This window comes from Mandrillus leucophaeus, unplaced genomic scaffold, assembly GCF_000951045.1.
Source record: "Mandrillus leucophaeus isolate KB7577 unplaced genomic scaffold, Mleu.le_1.0 Scaffold241, whole genome shotgun sequence".
Taxonomy (NCBI): domain Eukaryota; kingdom Metazoa; phylum Chordata; class Mammalia; order Primates; family Cercopithecidae; genus Mandrillus; species Mandrillus leucophaeus.
Window position 1 is genome coordinate 1,957,228 of NW_012102488.1, and position 15,383 is coordinate 1,972,610.

Sequence of the window (15,383 nt, forward strand, 5' to 3'; positions counted from 1 at the left end):
GCTGGAGTGCAGTGGCGCGATCTCGGCTCACTGCAAGCTCCGCCTCCTGGGTTCATGCCATTCTCCTGCCTCAGCCTCCCGAGTAGCTGGGACTAAAGGTGCCTGCCACCATGTGCGGCTTTTTTTTTTCTTTTTTTTTTTTTTTAGTAGAGACGGGGTTTCACCATGTTAGCCAGGATGACAGGATGATCTTGATCTCCTGACCTCGGGATCCACCCACCTCGGCCTCCCAAAGTGCTGGGATTATAGGCGTGAACCACCACCAGACCAAAAACATTAAAATAACTGGCCCACACTCTTTAAAAATGCCAAGCACATGAAAGACAAAGAAAGGCTGAGGAACAATTCCAAATTAAATATGACTAACAAAGCATGACAAGTAAATGCAACCTGGGATCCTGGATCAAATTCTGGACCACATATAAAATTAATAAAGGATATTCTTTGAACAATTGGCAAAATTTGAATAAGAAAGCATATAGATCAGAAAATATTATTAATGTTAATATCCCAATTTTGATAACAAGGACAAGAAAATAACCTTATTCTTAGGAAATACACACAACTATTTTGAGCAAAAGGGCTATGATATCTACAACTTACTTTTGAAAGGCTCAGAAAACAATAATATGTATGATATATACATAATGTATGTATAATTATATATATATCAAGAGACAGACAGGGAGACAGACAGAGAGAAAGGACGATAAACCCATTGTAGTAAAAGCTAACTGTTGGGGAATTTGGGTGAAGGGTAAATGTGAATTCTTTGTGCTGGTCTTGCAACTTTCTGTAAGTGTGCAATGATTCCAAAATAAAGATTTAACTAACTGACTAAAAAAATTCCATGCTTATTTTTATTATTTACATACTAGGTAAAATTGACGTGCAACCTTAAGTGTACAGTTAAATGGGTTTTGACAATTGTCTATGTATCTATCGCCCAAATCAAGATATAGAACATGTCTTTCATATCATTTCAGAAAGTTCTCTCACATCTTCTTCCTCTCACCCCCTCCTTTCTCCCCATCTGACCTCTATCACCAAGATCCGTTTTGCCTCTTCTGGATTTTCACATGGTTGGAATTGTGTAGAATGTATTCTTTTGTGCCTGGCTCCATTCCCTTAGGATAGTGATTTTGAGATTTATCCAGGTAGTTGTGTGTATCAATAGTTCACGCCTTTGTATGGCTGAGTAGTATTTCATTGCACCAATGTACCACAGTAATCCAGGCACCTGCTGATGGACATCGAGCTGTTTCCAGTTCTGGGTCATTACGATCCAGCCTGCTGTGGGTGTTCTGACGAGTCTGTGTGTGAACTGGTTTTCGTGGCACCCTCCCTCTGGAAACACACCTTCCCCTTGACCTCACTACGCACACACGCAGGTGGCACAGGGCCGTGGACTTTCATGGATACCAAAAAAGCTTCCTGACCCAAATGGTCTCTTCTGTGAATGCCTGAAGCTCCACCACTGACTGTCCCTTCTTTTGAGGCTACCCTCACTCTGGATGGTCTGCAATTTTATCAGAAGGAAGCTTACAAAATATCTTTCTTCTGGCCAGGTTGGGCCCTGGATAGGGCTATGGAAAGTGAGTGAAAGGAATGGAGAGAAACTTCTCCCATTCTACTATTTTCTGGATGGCGCATCCTCTCTCGCCTTCTCGTGTGCTCCCTAGCAGTTCGTACCTGGGGTCAGATAACCCAAATTTAGTCAGTGTAGGAGCTTGGCAGCCCAGACCTGTCTATCTCCAATACTCAGCAGTTCTCCTGGAAGGAGGGAGGGAGGACCATGGGGAGTCTCTGTGTCTCTGAATCTACAAGGATTCCTGGAGGCTTGGGGGTGAGGGTAGTGAGGGGTGTGTGTGCTGCAGAGAGTTGAGCGACAGCCACGCACAGGGATGGATCTGCCGGCCTCATAGGAGAAGCCTCTCTCTGGATCACTGGAATAAGCCAATTTGTGCCCCCAGCACTTTCCCCCCGAGGAAAGAATCAGCAGGCTTTGTGTAAAGGGATTAAGGCATTAGCCTGCTCAGCAGGGAGAGGGGCTCTTGACTCTGTGGCAGCGTGGCCACGTTTCCATGTGTCCATGTGGGCATGCGGGCTGCTATAGGCCCTGGCTTACTGATCCCAGGGCCTGTGGCTAAAAGGAGGCGCTGCCGGCAGCCTCTCTTGGGAGGTGGGTATGTGGACCATGCTGCCTGTGCCCTCCTCAGGTCCCAAGAATGAGTGCTTCCAAGGGGTGGTGAGTGGGGGGAGGTGGGCAGGAAAAGATGCCAGGGAAAGATCTGGGCCCAGGTAGGAGTGACAGTGATGTGTGGTGGAGATCCAACAGCCAAAGGAGGAGCAGTTAACAATGCCACTTCACAAACAGCGCCCGAGGCTCAGAGAGAAGATGTATCTGCCAACCATCACACAGTAAGTCACCGGCAGAGCTGAGACTAGAACCCAGGTTCCTGGTCCAGGACTCAGTCATTGATTGTTCCAGCCACACCTGGCTGGTGCCAGAGGCCTGTCCCGTCCACTCCCTATGGTGACTCTTTCTCCTGCCTCCCAACTCCAGAAGAGGATCCTGCTGGGGAGCTTGGGGTGAGATCCCAAGAGCCTTTCCATGTGGACGTGGACATAGTGGGGTAGGTCTAGAGACCAAAGCAGGATTCTAACAGGCCTGGACATATGTCATGGGCCATCAGGACTGTCTGCATGAAGGTTTTTTGCTACAGAAGTGGGGTGGCTTTTTGCAGCTGCTCAGGAGAACAGTCTGGCATAGAAGTGGGAAGGTAAGTCTGGGTCTTTCTGGAGTACGATTGACCCTTGACCAGTCTCAGGGACGTATGTCCAGGCCCTGCGAGGACAGGGGCCACAGGAAGAAGGGGCAGAAGTGTTGGAGTCAGTCAATGGGGCTTTGAGTCCCCGGTGGGATGTGGTTCCCAGTGGAGGCCTTCCTCCATCTTCTCAGAACCCAGCATGGTTTTAGCACTGTGTGGATGACAGGGAGCCAACTTTGTAACTTTGGAGGAGATTGGGAAACAAGGCCCTTTGGGCAGAGGACATCACAAGGGGGCCAGAGATGGAAAGGAACAAGTCCTGTAGGTCTGCCTGCTCCCTGTCCCCCTCCCCGCTTCACTTCCCCTCACCTGCCTGAAGACAGGTCCAAGCTAGAGGCCTGGTCAGGCCCTGGAGAAAAACTGGGGGGTTCAGGAGGAGAGGGTGGGGCAAGATTGGCCCACATTACACTGCCTTCCCCCTAGCCTGGCTTGCACCTGCCAGGGCCTGCATGAGCCTCCTCAAGGGCCTGGGCTCAGGACCCCAGAGCCAGCAAGGAGCCCTGCGCTCCATCTGTGTGTGGCTGGCCTGGGAAAGGCCTTGGTCTCCTCTGCTGTAAAATGGCGTGTGGAGGGGGAGAGGGAGGCCAGGACTAGATGCCCATGTGGGTCCCTCCTAATAGACCCGGCCTGCCTTCCCAGCTCGAGCCCCTGAGACAGCCTCCATTCTTCTCCCCTTTTCAGCTGACCACCTTGTACCACATTCTAGGATCAAACTCTCAGTACTTGGTAAGGACCTTAGAAAGTAGCTGATGTGCCGTGTCTGTTGTTCAGATGGGGACAGTGAGGCACAGGGAGGATTGGCCTTGTCCCTCCAGGGAGTCTGCAGCAGCGCTAAGACCAGGGCTCTGTCCCCTGGTGCCCAGCCTGCTCTCTCCTGCCCGTTAGCACTTCTGAGCAGGAGGCAGACAGCATTTCCTCTGATCTGAGCAGGGGGCGTGGGGGCGCTGGCGGCTGGCTCCTCCCTCAGGGGCCCCACGCTTGTCCAGGCAGGAATCTGCTCTGGTTGGAGCCGCCTCCCTGAGGGCTGCCCCAGGCTGGGCGTGGGGCCTCGAGGTCCCGGGGCCATTGCTTTCTGTTTACTTTCTGCGGGGCTTCTACAGCATTGTGGTTTCCACTTGGAAGGGCTGCAGTGGGAACTGCGGGCCTGCTCTGGGGGCTGGGCTGCGTCTGTGGGAAGCCGGGCCTGCGGCCGCTCTGCCAATAAAAGTTTGGAATTCAGCAGACCCCGTCCCTGAATTCCCATGCTGTGGGCTCAGCCCTGACTCTTCCAGCTACTGGCTCTACCCAGGCCGGTTTAGAGTGAGTGCATGGCCAGATCCTCCTGGGGGTGAGTCAGAGAGATCTTCCCATTCAAAGAGGATCATCACCTATTTCACAAATAGGGAAACTGAGGGCAGAGGGGGACAGGGGACAAGAACTTGTCCAAGGCCACTCCTCATCCATGACAGAGCTGGGACTGGAACAAGGCCACCCAGTGCCCAGCCCAACTTGAAATCTCCTCAGCCCTTTGGGCTTCCCTGGGGTAGGGTGGACACTCCGGGATTCCCGAAGCCCTGTGTTTCCCATGACTTCACTCTGGGCTGGGGCACGGCGTGTGTCCTGGAAGGGGCCTGGCCTTCCCCACTGTGCCCTGGCCACGGCCCAGGCCCTGGGCAGAAGGGAAGCTGGGAAGAGGCTGCCCTCTGCTCTTGTTCTCCCTGGGGTCTCCTTGACCTGGCTGCTGGGGGAGCCCCGCCAGTCCCTGAGAATGTGACCCGTTGCTGAGAGGCCTACAAGGCTCCTCCCCATGCCGGCTCTGTGGTGCCCAGGTCTGGGAACCCGAACTCGGATTTGAATTCTAGTTCCCCTACCTATTGGCTGAGGGACCTTAGTTTCCTCGTCTTTAAAACAGACGTATACCACTCCCCGCCTTACAGAGGATAATGGGGGTGAAATGCCGGGTAAGCTGTGAGGGGCTCAGCCTACACACCAGACTTGAGGCCATTGGCCACCAGCCTGCTCACAGCAGCAGCTAGGAAGGGGCTGAAGTCCCATCTTGCCTAGACAGCCCTGACACCACTGGGGCTGTGGTAGAGGCCCCCAGAAGGTGGGGAGGAGGGCGGTGACAGTACCAAGCCCTCCCTGCAGAGTTCTTGCCTTCTCTGGGGAGCGCCAAGGCAGTGTGCTGGGGTGCGGGTGGCTTGGTGGGTGGCCCCACTTTGTAAGGCCCATCTTATTCTGTGCTCTCTGTGAAGGGAGCTGATAATTGAGCCATTTCTCGGGGAGATGACCCTGATTTTTATGAATCTACAGGACAAAGGAAGCAGCGCTGTCCTGCTGGGGAGACTGTGAGAAGGAGGAGATGAAGGGGAAGTCGCTTATCTTCCCAGCCTTTCCACTTGGGAGACTGTTTGGCGTGTGACAAGGGAGGAGAAGCCTATTTGAAGCCTCTTGGAGGAGGAGGTCTCTGCTGTTGCTGTCCCTGGCACAGCCTTGCCCCTCATCCCCTCTGGCCACCTGCCTCTGTAATCCATTTAACGCCTCTTCATCGCTGGTTTTTTTTTTTTTTTTTTAACTTTTCCTGAGCTCGGGCCCCCAGGGCCTCCTTGATGGCAAATGGTCTCGGCAGCCCCTGGGCTGTTCCTGGGAAGGGACAGGCTTCAAGGTCAGGCTGCTGCTGGCTGACCTTGAAAGCTTCCCCAGGCAAGCCCCTGACGTGCCTCCACTCTCCAAGCTCAGCGAGCTCCATCACATTAAAAAGCTATTAAAAGCGCCCGTCTGGTTGGCTGCCTCCAAGGCTCTGCGGCCAGTGGTAGGGAGGGCAGCCTCAGTTCAGGGATGAGCTCCGCTAGAGGCGCGGGTCTGCCCTGGGGACCCAGGCCTGGGAACCGCCTGGCAGTTGCCCGCCCCTCCATTCTCGAGGGATGGCAGTGGGAGGATGACACTTATCCTGAGCCACCCAGCAGCCTAAGCGCTTTAGAAGGGTGAGCCCACTTCATCTTTACAGCAACCCTGGAAAGTAGAGCTCTGAGGAACCCCATGTTGCAGTTGGGCTCAGGAAGGTTAAGACACTTCTCTAGGATCACGCAGCAAGTAAACGGATGAGGAGACCCTCAACCCCTGAACTCACTGGCTCGGGCCTCACCCGAGGGGTTCTCAATGTTGACCTACCCACTCTGCACATGGTGCCCAGCCTGGTCCTCACCTGTGGTGGCCTTCTCTAGGCCGTGGCTTGCCCTGCACTCATGAGTCATGAGCACAGAAAACTTCTCCCCTCTAGAGACGACCTACCAGGGCTTTGGTCTCGAGTTGCTGTGTGGCCACGGACAAGCCCTTGGGCCTACCTTTCCTCAGGTCAGGAGTCTGGGAGGGGTGTGGAGAGTAAGGGGTTGGTTATGGCTGGGCTTCAGGGCTCTTTATTCAATTTGAAATAAATCTAGCTTCATAGGCCTCCCCAGGCCTTTTGTTTACCTGCTAATGGTTTCTAGTGCCCCTGCAGGGCCAGGAAGCTTCAAAGCTCACTTAGACTGGCAGCCAGCAGACTCCTAGGCTGGGGAAGGCTATGGGGAAGACATGGACCTTCCTCCTTCACCCGGCCTAGCCCAGTCTCCCTGGGGACACACCACAAGCATGAGGTGGGGTAGGGGCAGCATGGGGTGGGGCAGGGTGAGGGTAGGAGAGGTGGGGGAAGAAGACTCCTCCAGGGGAGGTGAGAAAGCCGGATGCCCCCACTCCCACTCTGCTTCTAGTTGTGAAGGATTTGCCCAGGAAGGCCCATCTGCCCATGGGCAATTTTAATGCCAAGGCATGATCTGTTCCTCTCTCCCCACCATTCCCCCATCATCACCTCCCACTCTTCTCCCATTCCTCTGCTCCAGCCACACCAGGCTCCCTGCTGTCTGCAAGCACCCCAGACCCACTGCCACCTCAGGGCCTTTGCACAGGCAACTCCTCTGCTGACGGATTCGTCCCCTTGGGTCCACATGGTTGGCTCATTTCTCCAGCCCCTTCAAGTCTCTGCTTGATGTTTATCAATTTTTTTTGTTGTTGTTGTTTTGAGATGAAGTCTCATTCTGTCGCCCAGGCTGGAGTACAGTGGTGCGATCTCGGCTCACTGCAACCTCTGCCTCCCGGGTTCAAGCGATTCTCCTGCCTCAGCCTCCCTAGTAGCTGAGATTACAGGCACATGCCACTACGCCTGGCTAATGTTTGTATTTTTAGCAGGGATGGGGTTTCACCATGTTGGCCAGGCTGGTCTCAAACTCCTGACCACGTGATCCACCCGACTCGGCCCCCCAAAGCGCTGGGATTACAGGCATGTGCTGCTGCACCCAGCCTGATGTTCATCTTCTCACAAGGTCTGCCCTGAACACTCGACTTCAACTGCCTCCACTTGGCCCTCCGGGTGTCCTGACCCTACTCTGTTGCATTCCACAGATGTAGTGCCTTCTGGCACTTTGTAATTAACTTACTTATGTTGTTTCTCTTTCTACTGTATTAGAATATAAACTCCAGGAGGGCAAGCATTGTTGTCTGCTTTGATGACACTGACCCCTCCCCAGTACTTAGCACAGTGCCCAAACATAGCATAGGTCCCTAAGAAACACCTGCGGAATGAGTGAGCCTATGAGTGGACGGGTTTCAGTACATCTTAAAGCAAAGTATCTGTAACATTTGTTTCTTTAGGGACCAGAGAATGGGGCATTGGTTGGACGTAGTTTGGAGCCTCACCTCTGCCCTGTCTTCGCTGTGTGACCTTGAGCAGGTCACTCTAACTCTTGCAGCCTCAGCTTCCTCACAGCACCCCTGCCCGGCCTCCCTTGCAGGCCCACAGCATGAAAAGACATGAGTTCCAGGAAAGGATTCGGCAGATGGCATCCCCACAGGGCTGCCTCGCCATGCTCTGCCCCATCCAGCCCCGACATACTGGCCATGTGACCTCAATGCTTGATGGACTCACTTGGCCTCTCTGAGGCTCGCTTTCTCCATCTCTAAAATGGAGGATGAAGCAGGTTCAGCCCCACGGGCAGGCAGCACTATGCTGGGGACACAGCGAGCCCTCTGGAAATGTTCACCTGATCCAGACGTTGCTGGGTCAACATGAAGGAACGACTTTCACTCTTCTGCTTCAAACCACCAGACCATCCTTGGCCTTCCGAGAACAGCAGAGCGGGTAGGGACCTTGAAGGTCAGTAGGGTGGCTGCTGAGCCCGGAGGCAGTCAGGAGCTTGTCCCAGGGTGTGACAATTCAGAGTCAACCCTTTACTGAACACTCGACTTTAAACTGCCTCACGCCTGGCGTGAGGAAGGCACTGTGCTGGAAGGTTTCACCATGATTCTCTATGTGTCTCGGGGAGCTCACTGTCCTGTCTGAGGCCCGTCCGGGGTCTGGACAGAGGAGCTTTCACGTGTGTGCACACCCTCTGCCTGCCTCTTCTCCCTGTCAGGTAAGGACATGGGTGTGGCTGGGAGGCCGACCCTGGGTGGAGAACTGAGCTCCTGGTTCTGAACAGTTTGAGGGGCTGGAAGTCCTTTAAGAAGATGATGAAAACTATGGACCTTCTCCCCAAAGAGAAGCACACGTCCACATCCAGAGGCAAAAACCTCATCACTCAGAACTTTGTGGATGAGGCAGTCATTATCTGGCGGTGCTGTCACTATGGCTGGGGCTGGCCTTGATCTCTGTTGCTTGATCCCATATGTTCATTCTCTCCAGTCACATTATCAGATCTCTAGCTCCAACATCCTGTGTGATACCAGGATGGCCATTGCCATGATCTTGTCCACGGGTCCACTTTCAGCAGCTGAGCCCTGGAGGGCAGCACACAGCTCATGACTGGGCTGGAGATGGGGGAGTCAGGGGCAGATAGTGGGAGCTATCCCCAGCCCTGCCTCTCTCAGGACCCTCCTGGGGCTCAGGTACATGGGGTCCTTGAGAAAGACCCAGTTTGATGAGACAGGCAGGAGGAAGCAGAAAGAGTGCAGTTTACGAAAGTTTTCTCCAGCTCTGGTTCATGCATCAGTCCTGAAAGAAGGCAGGACTTCTTTCACTTCACCCATTTCACAGATGAAGAAATTGAGGCTTGGAGAGGTCACGGAGCACACAGAGCAAAGAAGTCAAAACCAGGATTTGAATCTACTCTGATTACCTCCAGAGCCCATGTCTTGTCCCAATGGATGGAAAATTCTTAACTATTTAACTCAATATTGAGCAGCTACTGTCTACAGAATTCTGTGCCAGACAACTTGGGAGACACAGACCAACAGGGAGATACAGTTCCCACTGGAAGTAACCAGGACAGTAATAATTATTATCATAACAAAGGAATAATAATAGCTAACATTTTGGAGCGCCTGACTAGGGACCAGCATTATGCTGCACAGTTTTAACGGATTATCTCATTTAAGCTCTCAAATATTTTGGGGTGTAAATAGCAGTATGCCCACTATTTTTGTTTGCTGTTGGTGTTCAGAAGTGTATATCCATTTTTGAGAATGGAGGCTCAGCGAGATTAGGAGCCTTGCTCTCAGTGAAGGAGGAATTCTGGCTGTGACTCTGTCCCTTACTACCTGGGCATCACCTCTGTCAAACCTGGGCAAGTTTCACTTAGACCTGGCTGAGGTTGGCTGAGGCGAGGAGGGCGGAGAGGTTGTGGGTAGGCAGCACCTATTCATACCCATAGTCCAGGGGCTGTTCTAGAAGAATCATATTCCCTGTGTCCTTGCCGCTCTGAGCCTTGGTGTCCCAGCCTTTTGATCCTCTCAATTCTGGTGTCCTTGAGCCCATAATCTGAGCCATTCTCCAGGATAAGGAGATGCTTGAGGTTGAGTGAAAGGTTGAAATTTCTGCAGGAGCAAATAATGACTAGATGCAGGAGAGAAGGGCTGCGGGGGAAAGCGAGTGAGGCAAATCCCCAGGGCAGAGCAGAGCCTTCCAAAGGGTGCAGGGGAGAGTCTTGGGGGAGGGGGCCAGCCTTGCTCAGCAGCCCCAGCCTCAACAAGGACCCCTACCCAAGAAGACCTGCGAAATAGCAAATCAATGAAGACAGCAATGAAAGCAATGAGGAGGGAAGAGGGATCAGAATCCCAGCCATATCACCCCTCATGCCTTTTTCTGGCCTCAATTTTTCTTTTGTGAACAGAGGGAGTTGGCCCTTCTGTCATTTGCAGGATTTTCATCTCAGGCTGGCAGCAGGAGCTGGAAAGGTGAGGGAGGTCCCTCCCTTCCCCGGCCCAAGGTCTGTGATTGGCAGCACCTCCTCCTCTCTTCCTCTCCTGTCCCTCCCTTCCCCTTCCCTCCCCTGCTTTCCTTTCCCTTCCCCTCTTCCTCCCTTCCCCTTCCCTTCCCCGGTCTTCCCCTCCCACTCTTTCACAGCCCCCAGCGTGCTGTGCAGTTATTAGTTTAGGTTCATTTAGAATCGGCTTAGCAACCCCACACCCCTGGAACCTGGAAGCTTAAAGCACAAGATGTCTGGCAAATGGAAATTCAATTGCTTTAATACAGAGACTATTTTGCTGCAGTCGAACTGGAGCCTCTTATTAAGAATCTGATGGAATTTCTAAACAGGGAGAGAGGCCCCAAGGAGGGGGCATCGCCCATCACACACCAACATTGCTCTTGACATATTTATGGCTCCAATAAAATCTCCCATCTGGTATATTTTAAAATAAAATTGAAAATTTATCACTTTCCCTGAGTCGGTTTGTCGTTCTCCCAAGGAGGAGATAGCCAGCCTGAGATTACAGGCGAAGCGGCAGCGGGCGGCAGGCGGGCAGAGAGGTTAGGCTGGGCTCTGATTTAAATTTCAATACCTTCCCCATTACAGCTGTCTGGGCTGGGAAAATTACTAGGGGAAGCAGGCCATGTGCTTCTCCTATTTCTCTGGACGTCTACTTGATTGTCTCTGCCAGGGTCCACAGACTCGGTCTGCTCTCCCCACTACTTAGCAAGGTTTGGATGAACCACGAAATGGGAGGAAGCCCTGTCCTCCAGGCCTAGGAATCAGCATCTTCCATTTGTGCCTCTCTGAAGCCCAGTGGACCCTTTGGGAATTGCTAGATGGTTCGAGAGGGCCCCTCTTTATCAGGACTCAGAGATCAAGATCAGGGCTTAGGCTCAGGTAGGGAGTGGGGTTCAGTCTGTAACGAGCATTGGGCTTCCATCTAAAACTAAAATCAGAACTTCAACTCAGGCCAGGATCAAGGCTCAGTCTGTAACCAAGGTCAGGGCTCAGGCTCAGGATGGAATCAAGGTTCACTCCATTAACAAAAACAGGGCTCAGATTTCATCATCATAGAAGTCAATTCATATCTCAGAGCCTCAGTTTCTTCTCCATTCAAATGTGGAGCTAGGTATTGCCCTGCTTGCTTCACAAGGTTTTTTAGAGGAAATGAAAACAAGAGTATTGGGCTGGGCACAGTGGCTCACAACTGTAATCCTAGCACTTTGGGAGGCCGAGGCAGGTGGATTGCCTGAGCTCAGGAGTTCGAGACCAGCCTGGGCAATATGGTGAAACCCCGTCTCTACTAAAAATATAAACATTAGTCAGTCTTGATGGCACACACCTGTAATCCCAGCTACTAGGGAGGCTGAGACAGGAGAATCGCTTGAACCTGGGAGGCAGAGGTTGCAGTGAGCCGAGATCGTGCCATTGCATTCCAGCCTGGGCGACAGAGTGAGACTCCGTCTCAAAAAAAAAAAAAAAAAAAAAGAGTATCTTTATTTTCTATAACAACTTACACTTTATAAATTGCTTGCACATACTTTATCTCATTTGGTCCTCAAGATAACCACCATTTTAAAGACAATAATACAGGCTCAGAGAGGTTAGGAAGCGTATTCAGGCCATACAGCCTGTAGACACAGGCAGGAAGTAAGAGCTGGGCCCAGCTGGTCCTGACTCCAAGCAGTTCCTAGAATACTGTAACGCAAAGAAGCAGTGACTGAGACTGCACTTGTCCACCCAAGACTCATGTTCCCATGTTCCCCTTTTTCTTTTCTTTTCCTTTTTTTCCCTCCTTTCTTTTCTTTTCTTTTCTTTCTTTCTCTTCTTCTTCTTTTTTTTTTTTTGGACAGAGTCTCACCCTGTTGCCCAGGCTGGAGTGCAGTGGCACGATCTTGGCTCACTGTAACCTCTGTCTCCCAGGTTCAAGCTATTCTCCTGCCTCAGCCTCCCGAGTAGCTGGGATTACAGGCACGTGCCACCATGCCCTGCTAATTTTTTGTATTTTTAGTAGAGATGGGGTTTCACTGTGTTAGCCAGGATGGTCTCGATCTCTTGACCCCGTGATCCATCCGCCTTGGCCTCCCAAAGTGGATGATTACAGGTGTGAGCCACCATGCCCAGCCATGTTCCCATTTTTCTATGGTAATAGAACCCTTATTCTATTCTAGGGAGCAAGGTGTCTACCTAAAAGACTACATCTCCCAGCGACCCTTGCAGCGAGGGGTGGCCAATGAGATATGAGTAAGAGAATTGTTGGGTGAGGTTCCAGGGAAAGTTCTGGAAAAGGGAGACAGGTAGAGAGCATGGATTTTCCCTCCTTTCTCTTTCTTCTTGCCTGGAATACAGATAGGATGGAGCCCAGCTGCCACTATGGACCATGAGGTGACACTGAGGATAGACAGCAGTGCTGAGGGTGACGAGCCTGGAGAGAGAAGGTATTTCAGACATTGAAGGCACGGTGAAGCCACCATCCCAACCCTGGGCTGCTGACCTCTGTATAGGCGAGAGTCAAAGACACTACTAGTTTGTTTAGGCCACTATGGCTGGATCTCTGTTACCAGGAGGCAAAGGTAACTTCTGATTCAAAGGTGCTACCCTGAGAAAAAGTATGCTCGCATAAGCTTGGGAAATAGCAAGTTAAACAGAGTCTTTCTTGCAGGACTTCCCAAAGCCTTTAAATGCTAAACAGTTTTGGGAACCACCAAGTGGGGGATGTACTACACCACATTTCCAGAGCTCACTTGTCATGGCACTGTGTGTGTGTGTGTGTGCGTGTGCGTGTGTGTGTGTGCGCGCGTGTGTGTGTGTGTGTGTGTGTAGAGAGACAGAGAGAGGGAGCAGGAGACACTAGGGTCTAGTGCTGGGAGACCACTTCCTGATGTCTAACGGGGGCTAGAAAGTGCTTTGCTCAATGCCCTCATTATTAAAACAAAGAAAGACACTGACTCCTTTTCTGACTTCCTTAAGCTTCAACTAGCATTCATGATCTCAGTTCCTAAGTGTCTACGGGATGTAGGGCCAAGCAGGGGAGGGCTAATTTGGGGATAAAGCTAGGAAAGCTGTTTGGGGTAAGAGAGTCTCCTTGTAGCTGCTGGAGCCTTTGTGGATTGGGGCTTGGCTCACAGGTGTGGGGGCTGCTACAGGGAGAAGAGGACCCTGGCCACCCTTCACATCATATATAGGGCATTAGCAGCCCTGTTCCTCCCCTCTCCCCACCCTCAAGAACAGAGGGAAATAGAGGCATGGAGAATGAAAGGGGCTAGGCCAGCCAGGTCCACAGAAAGAGTGGGTGGCAGAATGGGGTCTGGAGCCAGCTGCCCCTACTCCCTGCCCTTCCCCAACCTACCCCCTGCCCTCAGCTTTCTGGAAGACTCTGGCTGAGTCATATGCCTGACGTCCAGTTTCTGCCTCTGCTGCAGTGGCCACCTTTCAGTCCTCTGTGGGAGTCCCATTGCAGGCTGTAAGATCTTAAATGCCCTTTCAATGCCATTTTAAGAGACTCAGAACACAATAGCAGTAATAGAGGCACCTGCTGCCTGGCTTGGTAATTATTGCATCCCTGTTGGGGGAACTGTTGACCGCCTGGCAAAGGGGTGAAGTCTCCCCTCACTTCTTAAATAGGAGTCCTCCTTGGAGACCCTGGCCACAGCTGAGGGTGGTTAGTCACCAGTCTGTGCCCAGGAAGAAGTCAGGGAGCACCAGTGTGGCAGCCAGGTAGAGGAAATGGGGGTAGAGGGAGTAGGGGTAAGCAGTGGGGGGATGTGGTGTCCAGAATCCCAGATTGAGGATGGCGGGCTTGAGGCTGTTTTCCCCTGTTCTGTGTGGCTAAGTCCAGTCCATTCCCCAGACCTCAGTCTCTCTCTCTGTGCCATGGGAAATTGGATCGGGCCTCTAAGAATTTGTCCAGTGCATAATTCTAAGGTTCTGCTTTTTAAGGAGATCGTAGGGAACTGAAAGCACAACAGAAAGGCGGGAACTCCTTGAGGGCGGGAAACCTGCTTGTTTCCTCTCTCCGACTCTGGCACGGTTGGGTGGAAGACCCCATCCCAGTCAGAGCAGGAGGTATGGTGGTGTCCTAAGAGGGAGGGAGGAGCCAGGACAGGAGGAGAAAAGGAGGGGAGAGGAGTGGGGGAAATAGAAGCGTGCAGCCCCATGTAAAGAAAACTCAATGTCAAAACTTTAACAAGAGCTTCATAACCAAGAAATGGGCCTTTGACTTAGAAGGTGAAGGCTCATTTAAATGGCAAATTCCCCTTGTGCCTGCAAGGGCTTGTTTATAGAATGTGGAGCTGAGAGTGCAGGTGGTCCCACACAGAAAACTGGAAGCTTTTCTTTTGAAACTCCCTGAAGATTCATCTGCAATGCAGATGAAGCATCTTAGAAACAAGAATGAAAACAGGGTTTGATTTTTACAAAAGCCAATTCAGAGGCTCACTTCCTGTCCAGCCCAGTGCGCCAGCATCTGTGTGTGAGACCACTGTCCCCAGCTGGGTAGAGGCCTGCATGGGTCTTGCCAAGGTCAAATGGGTGTGCACCTACGACTACACGTGAATTCACTGCATACGTGTGCACACACACATTTACTCGGGTCCTCAGCAGAGTTATTTTGGATTTGGTCTTCGTGGAAGGTCCAGTCTGTGCCTAGATGTGGGTTCAGAAAATTCATTGACTCTGCACAGCTACTGGTCACTAATAAGAACCTGGAGCTGGGGGTATCATGTTGATCAAGAGAAAACCTCTAAAGGAACTCACAGATCAGCTGGGGAGATAGGTGAATAAACACCTGGAGAACAGAGCATTATGGGAGCATCTGGCCCAGGCTTGGGAAGTCAAGGAAAGCTTCCTGGAAGAGGTGTTATCTTGGAGCTGCACACTATCCAATATGGTAGCCGCTAGCCACAGGTGGCCATTTACATTTAAATCAAAAACAAATAAACAATTCAGTCCCTCGGTCATACTGGCCACATTTCAATTGGCTAGTGGACACCACATCGCATAGTGCAGAGGCGGAACATTTCTATTGTCCAGAAAAGTCTACTGGATGGCGCTGTGAGGAGGAACAGACCCTCTCCAGGTGAGGGCCACCGAGGCGTGTTCCAATTCCAGGCGGCAGCTTGTGCAAACGCCTGGAAGTGGATAGCAGCATGCCCAGGGGACTGGAGCCCTGAGCACAGGTGTGAGGAGGAGGGAAACAGTGACAAGTGAAGCTAGAGAGAGTGGAGGAGTTCAAATGGCAGTTAAAGGCTCTGCTTGTGTCGGCAAGGAGCTGGGATTTTGTCCTGAACGTTTGGGGAGCCTTTGGAAGGGTTTCCGCTGGGAGTGGCAAGATCAAGGTCGAGTTTTCATG

General features: G+C 51.9%; 1 long non-coding RNA gene across 1 annotated transcript; it reads left to right on the forward strand.

The window, feature by feature from the left end:
* Positions 1 to 1,985: 1,985 nt before the first annotated feature.
* On the forward strand, positions 1,986 to 10,494 carry LOC105541593. The gene is made up of 2 exons (XR_001006356.1): positions 1,986 to 2,783; positions 7,497 to 10,494. It is a non-coding gene; the product is annotated as an uncharacterized LOC105541593 (long non-coding RNA).
* The last annotated feature ends 4,889 nt before the right edge of the window (positions 10,495 to 15,383 follow it).